The sequence below is a fragment of the Balaenoptera ricei genome, chromosome 5, assembly GCF_028023285.1.
Source record: "Balaenoptera ricei isolate mBalRic1 chromosome 5, mBalRic1.hap2, whole genome shotgun sequence".
Lineage (NCBI taxonomy): Eukaryota > Metazoa > Chordata > Mammalia > Artiodactyla > Balaenopteridae > Balaenoptera > Balaenoptera ricei.
This window is the reverse complement of record NC_082643.1, coordinates 54,614,092-54,626,981: the sequence shown is the minus strand read 5'-3', so window position 1 is coordinate 54,626,981 and position 12,890 is coordinate 54,614,092. Positions and strand designations below refer to the sequence as shown.

Here is a 12,890-nt window from a genome sequence, read left to right as displayed (position 1 = left end):
ACGTCAAGTAATGAGAAAGATAACAGGTTGTTGGCTTGTTGCCAGTGACAGCTCTTTTTCTCATTAATTTAAGGCACACACAAAACCTCAGCCCAAAGTGCTCTAATTCCCTCTCTGCGTCCCACCCCACACTCCAGCTGCATACTCTTTCAGGGTAAAATTTTGTCAATCTTGTTAGTGAAATGCCTTCAGGGGTTACTTATTTGGTTTGTGTGAAGGACAGTTTGATGTATTTTGAAGCAGAATATTGGAAAACATAAGCTTCTTGGATTTTTCCTTTCCCAAACAGTCACCAACGCTGATCATTCATGGCTGGTTCACGATTATAATGAGAAATTGTCAGCTATGTTGAAATACATAATCCACAGTGTGAAAAACTGCTGAACAGCAGTTGTAAATTCTTAATACAAAAGTGTCTTCTCTTTTCCTGTGAGCTTACTTTGGGGTTGCTGATTCTTGCTAACTGTGTGCTCAGGGACTGAAAGTTAATTTTAACATTAGTCTAAAAACAAAATATAACTATGTAGGGAAAACCTTTAAAGCTAAACAAAAAAAAAATCTTCTGTTTTGAATTTCCCACATCACTGCAGTGGGTCATGTTGACTGTGTGAGCATATATGTGAGCCAGATGTAACAACAGCCAGACACACAACATTAATGCAATTTAATTTTAAACATTAGACAGCTTCTGGTAGTTCCTAGTGTCTCCTGAGCATTGACTAAGGATTTTAAACACACTAAGTTTTTTAAAAAGATACGAGTATATACCTGCTTCCCAAGCACTGGTGAGGTACAATAGATCTATTCCAGTTTTAAATACTGGCAAGAAAAGTCTTTTCCCTTGGGACTTGCCTAATGGCACAGTGGTTAAGAATCTGCCTGCCAATGCAGGGGACATGGGTTCAAGCCCTGGTCCAGGAAGATCCCACATGCCGCGGAGTATGACCGCCACAACTACTGAGCCTGCGCTCTAGAGCCCACGAGCCACAACTACTGAGCCCGTGTGCCACAACTACTGAAGCCCGCGCCTAGAGCCTGCGCTCCGCAACAAAGAGTAGCCCCACCCCCTCCTCCTCGCAACTAGGGAAAAGCCTGCAGGCAGCAATGAAGACCCAACGCAGACAAAAAAAAAAAAAAAAAAAGCCTTGCCCCCAAATTATTTCCCTCGAGATTCGCCCCCCTCCCCCGGTCTTATTAATTACAGCTTAGCACTGAAGGAAGGTTTGGAACCAAATCTTTGGAGCAGGTTGTCAGTATGTGATATTATTTCTCTTGGGCTTTATGTGTTTTGGTAGCTATCCTCAAAGATGCAGTTTGGTCAGTGACTTCCACATGTATATTATATATATAATATGTATTAATAGGCTTATATAGGCTTACGTCATATACCATGCGGCTCAAATCCATTAAGAGGCTTCTCTCTAGCAGTACTAAAAACATTAGATGGTGTCTGTGCTGACGGTCTGTTTATAGCTTAAGGGTCTACTTAACTGATCACGATGGGGCTGGGTCATTGATATATTATTAGTAGTATGTGCTTGGCAAAGGGGACTTAAACTCTAATTGGCCTTAGGAACACAGTAAATACAATAATCCGTTTATATCCTCAAGAAACTCCCTTGGATGGCTTAAAGATGTTTCCCAAACTGCTTGAGGACGACAGAAGTCCAGTGACATAAGCGAAGGACAAGGTTGAGAGCCGTGCTCTCCCCAGACATGCTCTGCTAAAGGTGTACGATGTCTTAATACTGTGTGCTGGCAGCACTCTCTCTACCTATATTCCTCAAGTTTTATAAAGTAGCGTCAAGACTGACCTGGGGCTGGGAAATGCCAGCAACTTCAGTTCTGGAAGAGAGAATAAGCTCTCCCCAGCGGGGAACTCTAGCGAATAGGACAAAAAGCTGGTCCTCGCAGCCCGCTCAGGGCGTGAGAGAGAGGGAACCCAGGAAGGCGAAGGCAGCGGGTCGGGAGCCGGGTCCTCGGTCAGCTCCAGCCGGGCGCTGCGCGCAGAGCCGGGGCCCCCGGCAGAGGCGGTGCGGCCCGAGGCCCCTCCCCGCCGCCGCCGCCGCCGCCGCCGCCGCCGCCGCCGCCGCCACCACCGCCGAAGCCCGGGCTGCTGACGCCGAGCGGCGGCCCGGAGCGGTGGGGGCCGGGCGGGCGCCAGCGAGGGCAGGGCAGGGGGCCGGCCGAGGCCAGTCGCGGCTTTAAATATGGATCGCGGGCTCGCGCTCGTGGCACAACCTCCGCCACCGCCGCCTTCTCCGATCCCCCCGCCCTCCCCGGGCTCGCTCCCGAGGGGCGTCCAGGCCGGGCACCGCCGCTGCAGTGTTAGTTACTGGCAGAAACGTCGGCGATCCCCATAAATATGCAGGAGCTGCAGAAGGCAAAGTAGAGTAGACGCCCGCGCTCTCCCACACTCACTGGCCGCTCACCACGCGGGCCGTGTAGATATCTACCCCCCCGCGCTATCTCCCCCCTTTTCTCGCGGGCTGTTCAGGTTCCCGTCCTGCCGGCTCCGAGGACCCTCCCGCCCCAGCGCCCTCGCCCCGTCCTCGCCTCCCTCCGCTCCGGAGCGCGCACCCACCCGGGCGGCAAAGTTGTGACTACTTGGGCGCGGGTGGCTCGCGCCCCGCTCGCTCCGCGCCTCACACCAACTTCCCGCGGTTCGGCCCCGCCGCGCCCCGAGCCCGCGCCTCCGGGGATCCCGCGGGCCCCCAGCTTCCAGCCCCGGCGGCGCGCCGGGCAGCGCTTCGGTGGCGGCGGCGGCGGCGAAGGCGGCGAAGGCGGCGGCGGCGGCGGCAGCTGCAGCCCCACACTCAGCCGCCAAACTGGAGGAGCGACGGAAGCCGGACCCCAGGAGGTGAGCGCCCGGCCGGGGCCGGGGAGGGAGGGTCGGCCGAGTCCCCCGCCTCCCGGCGGCGGCGGGCGCTGGGGCGGCGGGCCCGGGGCAGGTCCCGGAGGGGGCTCAGGCGGCCTCTGGCGCGCGCCGGGAGGGAGAGAGGGGTCAGTTGCTGGCCGGGCATCCCCGGGGCTGGGCGCTGGCGGAGTGTGCAAGACGAGGACGCGGAAAAGTACTTTTCTTCTTCTTCGCGTTTAGAGGAAGAGTTTGGGTGGTCCTGTTTCTCCCCCAGTGTAAAGCCTCAGCGCGTAACCCGGCATTGCCGCCCGGACTGGGGGGCCACTGTACCCCGCGGGCTGGGCTCCGGCGCAGTGACACGTGTGTTCCTGTGAGCCTGGGTGGCCCCAGTGTGGCTGGGCACCTGCTTGAGAGGGTAACATCCCCAAACCCACTAGCGGGGGAGGCTTGGGGGGGGAACTTTAGGTGCCGCCGAGACCGCGGCCCCCACTTCACTGCCAGCTCCGAGATGGAGCATTCACATCTTTCCCTGGCACGCCGAAGGCGGGGGTGAGTCAGGCAGATTCTCTGCAAGTGGCACACACACAATTATTTGCAATGGATTTGGAAAGGGTAGGCAGAGGTTAAACTGGGATTTCTCTTGGCCGGCGACAGTGGAGCTCTTCCTCAGGTACTGGGCATCATGTGCGTCTTGGCAAGAAGAGGTGATTTCTTTTTTCTTAAGTGCATTTTACCCAGCCTTTGCCAGTCCGTTAATAAGAGTCACCAAAGGAAGGCAGGAGTTGGGAACTACATCAGCAAACTGCAGCAAGCACCACAAGCAGGAAAGTTATTAAAGAACAAAAGAACAGCAACAACAAAAAAATCCGGAACTTGACATGAGAGATGGAGAAGGAAGCCATTCTACCTCTGTTCTACCATCGTAAACCATTTTTTAAAAAAGTTCCATGTAAAACTTCTGTTTTGTCCACCCCTCATTCCTTCTCCAGGCCTTGCCTTCATAATTGGCCTGCACCAAGCTCTTTCCAGGCTTGACGATGAAGAGCACTTTATAATTCTGGTTTACCCTCCTCATTTCTTTTCCCATTTCACTTCAGTGCTGGAGAAAGTTACTCCCAATGGGAAATCATGAACACTGGCCTGTGCCAAACACACATTGTCTCAAATCCTGGAACAATTCCTTTCCTAAGAGACACTGCATTGTAACATATTTCCCTTTTTCTCATGTATCTGGGACTTGGAGTTCGAATACTACCTGAATTAAATTTAAGTGTACATTGCTCAATAGGGCTTAGTTTTTCATTTTGATTTGAATAGATTGTTCAAAGCAGTTAGAGCAGTATTCAGTAGCTTCTTATGGCCAATGTAATGTCTTTTGAAAAGGTTTCTGACTTAAGAACTCTCTTCCTTGTATCCATCACATTAACATTTAAGTAATTTTCATGGTCATTATGGCACTTAGATTGAGGTTATTAGTATAACTTCAATCAGAGAAAGCATGTCTACTTCTTTTTCTATAGCTTTAACAACTGGGGAAAAAAAACTTTTACTTTCATTTTAAAGTTAAATGTAGTGATAGGATTCTGTTCTCTTTCTATTACATCTTGAAATTGAATAGTTTTAACTTTATCTCAGAGTCTCTGGTAAGATGACAAAAAACTCCTACATATATGGATAGAGGGAGGAAAGTAGTACTCTTATGAACTCTTGAGGCATAGGGTATTTATCAGAGTGGAGGTGAGAGGGATAAGATGGGATATTTTGAAAGTTCCAGGCATGTCTACCTTTGTGAAAACAGAATACTAAGAATCCCCCAACATTTTGCATGAAGCTGTTTTCAAAATGAGGTTTTGGGTATCATTTAATGTTTAGGGGTCATTCTGGAGCCTTACTAAAATATATGTATCTCTTTTAGTTCATTTTGTTAACATAAAATGGCTTTAAATGTTTGAATGTTAGTGTTATTAGTTTAGCCTTTTAAATGATTAGAATATGTTTTGGGTTTAGAACAGTGTGTGAAAGTAGTACAGGGAATCATATTTAGAGAAAACATTGAGATAGACACGGGTAACCTTTGGGACAACTTCCAGCACACTCTGGTGGTAATTTCTTTTTTCACTTAGCTCCGGCAAGTATAATTTTAAGGTTCTGATCCCTTGTTCTGATAACAAGGTGGCTAGTCAGGCCATAGCTTACATCTTAAAGAAAACACAGCACTTAAGGAAAGGAAATACACATAAGTTTTTGAATCATGTAGATAATCAGGTTTCTCTGCCTGCCTCTGAGGGCGCTGCAGTCCGCGAGGACTACTGTTGTTAGGGGAGAGAGTCCTGTGAGAATTCACTGCTACTTAAGTGTGGCAACACACATCATCTACTTGTTTTGGAGCGTTTCTGTGTTCGTTTTTAATGTGAATAGAAGCCAAGACTGGAGTTGATAGCTATAAAGATTGGGAGTGGAAAGAACAAACTGAGAAGAGAAAAATCTAATGATGATGAAAGTTTCTAAGGAGGTTTTCCTTGATTGCTAAATGGAAAGAATCAGTGCACATGATTTGATGGGACAAAAGAAGCTGTAAGCGGAACACCTATCTTGGTTCTCACTGTTGCTGCAGTTTCTCAGGCCAACCTGTGATTTATGACATTTATCTATGTTCGGGGAGCCATTTAGCAAAACACATAGTTTAGGAACATCCAGGAAGTTAGTAAGACTTTTACAAAACTAAACTAGATCTTGCTGCTTTCAGGAACTTTTTGCATAATGCAGGAATTCTAAGGGAGGGGAAGAATAATGTTTTTTTCATATAAGGTCAGGGCTAAGTTGTATTTCACATACACTTTTGCATTTCTCCCAAGAGCTAAGCATTTGATATGTTTATGTCACAAATAGAAAATATGCTGCTGTCCTTCTAACATTAAGATGATATTTTATATCCCCTGTAGCGCACACCGTTAGTTATTTTTGCAGCAGTGGAGATGGATTCTTTTAACCCACCTTTTACCCAGTTCTTTTGTCTGATGTACGTTTACACACATGCACATGCACAGGTGCACGAATAATACTCATTTGTAGAGGTAGCCGATTTCATTTTATCTGAAACCATATTTATGACTGTCATAATGATTTTGTGGCAATGACTTTTATTGCATTTCTCTAGTCTCAGCAGTGAAATGGCATTTCAAACAAGGCATCAAAAGGACAGCCAGCTATGAATGGTGATGGATTTATTTACCTGCTGTGACAAAGAAGAGAGAAAACTTTTTCTTCCAGTCTTCTTCATGATGTTCATAATTTCATCCCTCAATGATAAGGTCTTACTTGCCTTTGGATTAAGTTATGTGTTCGAAAAGATGGTGATAGAACTAATAATGGTGAAACCATGTACATCTATAGTTGTTTTCAGAAGCCAAAACATCCATCTTTTTCTTCTTCCCTGCAAATTAAGTAGATGTAAGGGATTATCATGCTTGTTGAAAAGATGAGGAAGCTACGACACAGCGAACTTTGTATGCTTTTCTTAAACTAAGCGGAAAATTATTGGTGGAGGTGGGAATGAACATTTCATCTTTGAACTAGTGACGCCTGTTTATTGAATGACTGTTATCAAATGAACGAGTATTGTTTTAGTCACAGCTTTTAAGATACTAAAGCAGATGAACATTGATCCTGGTGTAAAGTGAGAGTTTCCGTTCCTGTAGGTAATTCTGTTCAGCAGAGGCACCCACCTGTCTCCTCTTTAGTTCAGGTCCTGCAGTGCCCGCGGGTGAAGCTTTCAGTTTGTGTGTGCCCGTTCTAGCTCCAGGCTTGAGAGCTAACTTTTGTTTTTCATGGCGAATGGATACAGAAAGAAGTTACATGAAATTAGGATGTAAAAGGAAATAATCACCAACTAGTATTTCAAGGTTTTTTTTTTTTTTTTGACTTTGTGGATTTTTTTTGTGTGTGTGTTTTTTCTTTTTAACATCTTTATTGGAGTATAATTGCTTTACAGTGGTGTGTTAGTTTCTGCTTTATAACAAAGTGAATCAGTTGTACATATACATATGTTCCCATATCTCTTCCCTCTTGCGTCTCCCTCCCTCCCACCCTCCCTATCCCACCCCTCTAGGTGGTCACAAACCACCTAGCTGATCTCCCTGTGCTATGCGGCTGCTTCCCTTTGTGGATTATTGTGTAGAAAAAGAGTATCCTTTGTTTCACTTGAAATTTCTGTATTGGAAACATTAAAAAAGTTTTAAATAAAACTTTTAGTATACTTTTTTGGGGGATTTGAAAAATCAAAATTAATAAAAATACAAAATGAGAAAGGAATATATTCTTTGAAGCTGATACGATGTTCTATGAGTGACACAATTAGAAAAACTGTTCATAATGCCTTGGGTAAGAAGTTAGCAGTTGGACTAACAATGCAGGGGACACGGGTTCGAGCCCTGGTCGGGGAAGATCCCACATGCGGCGGAGCAACTAAGCCCGTGCGTCACAACTACTGAGCCTGCGCTCTAAAGCCCTTGAGCCGCAACTGCTGAGCCTGTGTGCCACAACTACTGAAGCCCAGGCACCTAGAACCTGTGCTCCACAGCAAGAGAAGCCACTGCAATGAGAAGCCCATGCACTGCAACGAAGAGTAGCCCCCGCTAGCAGCAGCTAGAGAAAGTCCGGACGCAGCAGTGAAGACCCAACGCAGCCAAAAAAAAAAAAAAAGTTAGCAGTTTCTTTTCTTTTTTATAAATATATTCACTGCCTGATATTCTCTTATACTATTTGCAAATAAGTAAACTTGTGGGATCTGGAATTTTATGTTTGTTAATTCTAGCTTTGGCCTGGAGACCTAGTATTCACGGATAGGGCCTAGTAACAACTCTATCTATTTGGAACTCCTATATTTGGCATATTCTTCAGCAAAACAGCCTCTGAGCAGGCAAAATAGAGGGTTAAAAAAAAAGACATCATTAAAGAGGATTCACTTTACTTATAGGACATCTCTCAGATTCTGTTTACTCTTTTAATTCAGATACAGTTCCAGCAGCTGATTATAACATTTCTAATCCTACAGCAAGCGGTAACCTACAAATTAGAAGATAGAAATGGCCTGATATTGGCAGTTGCATGGATAACATTGACAAGTGCCAGAGAACAGCTTGGTAGTAAAGGAAGAGGTAGACTAACTACTAATAGCAGATGTAAGAATGAAAGGAAGCCTGGTGGTTTGGACTCTACGCTGCCCTGATAGCATCACTTCATACATTCCCTTCCCCCTCCTCCCCTTTCTCCTTCCCGTCTTCCTATCTATTTACATTTTTATTGAAATGTAACATGCGTATAGAAAAGTATGCATGCCATTAAATTATAAGTAAATAGCTCAGTGATTTACCTAAGTGAATACAGCCCTGACCCAGCACCAAAGCCAAGATGTAGACCATTGTCAGCAGCCAGAAGCCCCTCCTTCCTCCCTGCCAAGAGTAGCTTCTCTCCTGACTTCTGGGACTGCAGGTTACTTTTACCTTTTATTGAACTTTCTACCAGAAAAGTTGTGTATCCTTGTGCCTGCCTGCTTTTGCTCAGCGTTATGTTTGTGAGAATCATTCACGTTTTGTGCGTAGCAACAGTTTGTTTATTCTCATTGCATTATAGTGTTCCACTTTATAAGAATGCCACAATTTATTCATGATGGACTCTTGAATAAATTCACTCTTGATGGACATTTGAGTCTTTTTTCCAGTTTTTGGTTATTATGCAAAGTGCTGCTCTGAGCATTATTACGTATGTCTTTTGGTGAATATGGGAATTTGGGATGTGTGTGTTGTGAGGTGAATTGGTGAGCCAGACTTAGTAGATAGTGCCTTCCTTTAAAGGTGGTACCAGCATCTTATGAGAGTTTTGGCTGCCCCACATCCTTACAAACAGCTGGTATCATCTCTTTTTAATTTTAACCATTCTAGTGGATGTATAGTGGTATCACATTGTGGTTTTTTTTTTTTTTTTAATTTTTATTTATTTATTTATTTTTATTTTTGGCTGTGTTGGGTCTTCGTTTCTGTGCGAGGGCTTTCTCTAGTTGTGGCGAGTGGGGGCCACTCTTCATCACGGTGCGCGGGCCTCTCACTGTCGCAGCCTCTCTTGTTGCCGAGCACAAGCTCCAGACGCGCAGGCTCAGTAGTTGTGGCTCACGGGCCTAGTTGCTCCGCGGCATGTGGGATCTTCCCAGACCAGGGCTCGAACCCGTGTCCCCTGCATTGGCAGGCAGATTCTCAACCACTGAGCCACCAGGGAAGCCCTCACATTGTGGTTTTAATTTACATTTCCCAGAGTACCGTTTGTACCTTTTTACATGTTGATTGGCTTTTGTTTTTCTTTTGTGAAGTACTAGTTCAGGGTTTTTGCTCATGGAGTTTCTGCCCAGTATGTTATCCCAAGTTACAGATTTTAGTACTTGCGGGGTAAACTTACCTTATTTGTTTAGAAAGCTAAGCTAACCAGACAAACTCGTTCATCAATGTTTCTGTATAATAAAATAAACGGGTGAAGAGATTGGAAACATCTTTTTTTTTTTTTAAGTGAAAGTGAGTTTATTCAGAGATACACATTCCATAGGCAGAATGTGGTCCATTTCAGAAGGTGAGAGCATCCCAGGGATGTAGGGTTGTTAGTTTTTATGGGCTGGGTTATTTCATAGGCTAACAAGTAGGAGGATTATTTCACCTGTTTTGAGGAAGGGGTGGGGATTTCCAGGAATTGGGCCACTGCCCACATTTTGCCCCTTTATGATCAGCCTCTGGACTGGCACCTGTGGGTGTGGCATTTAGCATATGCTAATGTATTACGATGAGCATATACTGAGGTTCAAGGTCTCCTGGAAGTCGAATCTTGCAACATCTTGGGCCTAGTCGGTTCTAACCAGTTTTTGTAGTATCCTGTTTGATTAGAAACATTTTGAACTTGTAAACACCGTAGTCTGGATCTGTGAAACTGTGTCCTTAAAAAAAACAACTTTAACACAACATTCGAAACCATACAGAATGTGTCCTCTGTGCTTACCATAAAAGTGGAGTACCTTGTTATGTGGTATTGCCCAGTGACTGATGGAAATGTGCATTTGGAAGGTATGAGTTGGAGACCAGGCTCTCTTATTTGTGAGTTATTTGATTCGGAGAATTTAGAAAATCATCTGTAATAGATCTCTTGTTTTTTTCATTATTAAAATGGCTGTAAAACCTAATTCATTAGAGGTATTATGGGAGACAGATGAGGTGGTATTTATAAAACCTTGCTCAGAACTGTAAATGGCTATACATATTTCAGTTATTTTATTATTGTTGTTGTGTTCTAAACCTGTCTTACTCTTGAGTTGAATTTCCAACACTGAGAGCAGTTCCTGACATAGTAATAGATGCTTGTTTGCTGAATGAATGAACAACACACTTAAGCACCCTTTTTGAGCTGTTAACTCTGCATGCTTCAAACTGTGTTTTACATTTTTTTCTCTAGAACTTTTACTTTTTATTGCTAAAGCTGAGTTGGGAACAGGGTTTATTAAACATCAGCTTGAAAAATTGAGTCTAGTAGCCAGCAGCTTGAGATCACGCATTTCACTATGTAGCTCAAATCAAATTTATGCCCCCAAATAACACACACAGGACCTGGAGAATCCTTGAAAATGATTATAGTGCTCTTTACCCCATGGGTGAGCCCCCAGAGCTTACACACGGAATATTTTTTGCTTCTATAATTAGAATGCTGGCCAACAATTTCCAGATTTAAAATCTTGTAGTGGGTTTTCCAGTGCTGATACCTTGGAAACCATGTTTCGTGAAAAATGGAATATTTAAAGATGAATAACAGCTGAAAACTGGAGCTTGTAGAGAGCCCTTTCAGCTTAGTATGTTAAGGTGGTTCTCAGATATGTTGATTATATTATCAGAAGCAAACATGCAGCATATACCTTATGAACCTTTGTGTAAAGCAGCGATTCTTAATCCCTTGAAAGGTCTGATTCTCAACTTTGGTTTGACTTTCTGATCCTCCTTTTTCTTCATAGGAAAAGGAGTTTAGTGCCCTATATTTATATTTAAATGAAATAGAATGAAAATTTGTATGATTTTTTTTGGGACAATTACATGATAAACAACAGTAGGTATCCCTTTGCAAAATCAGGCTTGCAGCAGAAGAAACTTGGACTTTGATATGGAAATCTAATTAGATTTTCTTACCCAAAGACTGATTTTTTTTCCCTTTTTTCTTATATTTGAGTTTTTTTCTTTTCTTTTGAGAGCTGGTTGTGGTAGTGTTGGTTGGTTGGCTTTTCTCATTTAAGTATAACTGTGTTGTGGTACTCAGATTACTGAGTATCTAACATGTATCGCTTCAGAATAACATAAGTCAGTCTACATTTTATGAGGACGTTTACATTTTAGGTAGCATCCCTCGTATGTGCTTGACCCGAATGTGGCTGCTTTAGGGTGATTTACTGGACAAATGGAATCATCTGGAATAGTAGACAACTTTTGTGTTCTTGTTACAGATATAATGCTATGGAAAATTGAAATAAATACAAAGGGTAATTATAGTGAGTCTTGTTGAACTACTGTTTTAAAAAAAGTGAATTTCAGAAAACCTCATCTTCTGTTCTGGGTGATTTCATCCCTGTGAGAAGTTAAAGTGGGTCCTTTAAAAACAAAAGCACCCAGGCATGTCTGGTTATTGCTGTGTTAAAAGCTGGAAGCAAAAGCTGGAAGCAGGACTCCTCCCTTTGGTGTCTACTCAGCACATGTGACTTTTTTTTTTTTAAATTTGCCACGATCTCCACTTTAATTTTTTATTTTTTTAATGCTATTCTTGTCTGCTTACATTCTTTTTATGTATGTATGTATGTATGTATGTATGGCTCTGTTGGGTCTTCGTTTCTGTGCGAGGGCTTTCTCTAGTTGTGGCAAGTGGGGGCCACTCTTCATCGCGGTGCGCGGGCCTCTCACTATCGCTGGCCCCTCCTTGCCGAGCACAGGCTCCAGATGCGCAGGCTCAGTAATTGTGGCTCACGGGCCCAGTTGCTCCGTGGCATGTGGGATCTTCCCAGACCAGGGCTCGAACCCGCGTCCCCTGCATTGGCAGGCAGATTCTCAACCACTGCGCCACCAGGGAAGCCCAGCACATGTGACTTTAAAAAGAAATGGATGCTATGGATTTAGGGAAGAACAACTATTTAAAGAATAGGATCGTGACAACTATAGTATCTAAGCTGATATCCCATGAGAGTGGAGTGAGATTAGCTCTTCCATATCTCCTGCTTTTCAGCATGGAGATCTGTTGTCTCTATGGCCTGATGGGGAGATTCCTAATGTGTTTAACACAAACCAGGCTTTGGTACCTTCTACCCCAGAATGATCATGAATGAAGTTCTGAAAGTGTTATTTGTGAAACATGTTTGTTCTGAGTGAGGACTGAGTGAGATCATCAGCCTGGAAGTTTGACTGTATCTTTTGAGTGCTGATGGCTGCCCTCCTCGAGCCCTCCCCTTGCGTGTTGCATGTTGACTGCAGCTGCAGCAAGACCTCCCCGCAGAACTGCTTCAGAAATGCCTTCATTCCTCTGACCTCTAGAGACTGTGTCCTTAGGAATGTGAGATGAGCGCTCATGATGTTAGCAGAGAGTAGGGCCTCATGTTAGGAGTTGGCTAAAGTACTGATCACAATCACCTTTAGAAAATTGCTGAGTGTTAACAGATTGAGAAGAAACATACAGCTCACACGTTTGCAGTTTTACAAGTTGAGCTCCTTTGCCAGGGAAATGAGAGAAGGTGGATAGGAAGTGTCTCAAAAGATTTAGATAAATGAGATCAGATAATTTCCCTTGAAAAGTACATTAAGAGATGAAACTAAAACACCCATCCAGAAACATCAGAAGAAAATATAATTCAAGCACTCCCACTTTTTCCTACCAAAACATTAGGCAGTGAATTGTACACTCTATTTGATCACTTTATTGCTTACTGCTCTGCACTGTCCTCTGTTTCATATGTGTTCATGTTGTCTTCCTACAC

At 43.9% G+C, this 12,890-nt stretch overlaps 1 protein-coding gene across 2 annotated transcripts in view; it reads left to right on the top strand.

The window, feature by feature from the left end:
- The window catches only part of SLC4A4 (solute carrier family 4 member 4), a 399,214-nt gene that overhangs the window by 52,825 nt on the left and 333,499 nt on the right, over positions 1-12,890 (top strand). The window contains exon 1 of one of the 2 annotated variants that reach the window (XM_059922879.1): positions 2,617-2,860. The exons of the other annotated variant lie outside the window; for it this stretch is intronic. The gene's annotated coding sequence lies outside the window, so the exon portion shown is untranslated. Of the gene's footprint in view, positions 1-2,616; positions 2,861-12,890 lie in introns of those variants that run through there. 2 annotated transcript variants of the gene reach the window in all.